The sequence below is a fragment of the Triticum dicoccoides genome, chromosome 1B (genome assembly GCF_002162155.2).
Source record: "Triticum dicoccoides isolate Atlit2015 ecotype Zavitan chromosome 1B, WEW_v2.0, whole genome shotgun sequence".
Classification (NCBI taxonomy): domain Eukaryota; kingdom Viridiplantae; phylum Streptophyta; class Magnoliopsida; order Poales; family Poaceae; genus Triticum; species Triticum dicoccoides.
Window position 1 is genome coordinate 711,201,584 of NC_041381.1, and position 244 is coordinate 711,201,827.

Consider the following 244-nt stretch of genomic DNA (forward strand, 5'->3'; position numbering starts at 1 on the left):
GAGTAATAGTGCCTGAAACAGACCAGAATCAACCAAAATTGTGATTGTTGATGACCAACACGTAAACGCACCCGGGGTTGGTCAATCGTGGAAATCATTTCGGGACCCCAGAACTGAGTAGTAGTCCAAGAAACGGGCTAGAATCGGCCCAAACTGTGAGTCTTGACAACCAACACGTAAGCACACCCTGGGGTTCGACAACCATGGAAATTGCTTTGGGACCCCAAAACGGTGAATAATAGTC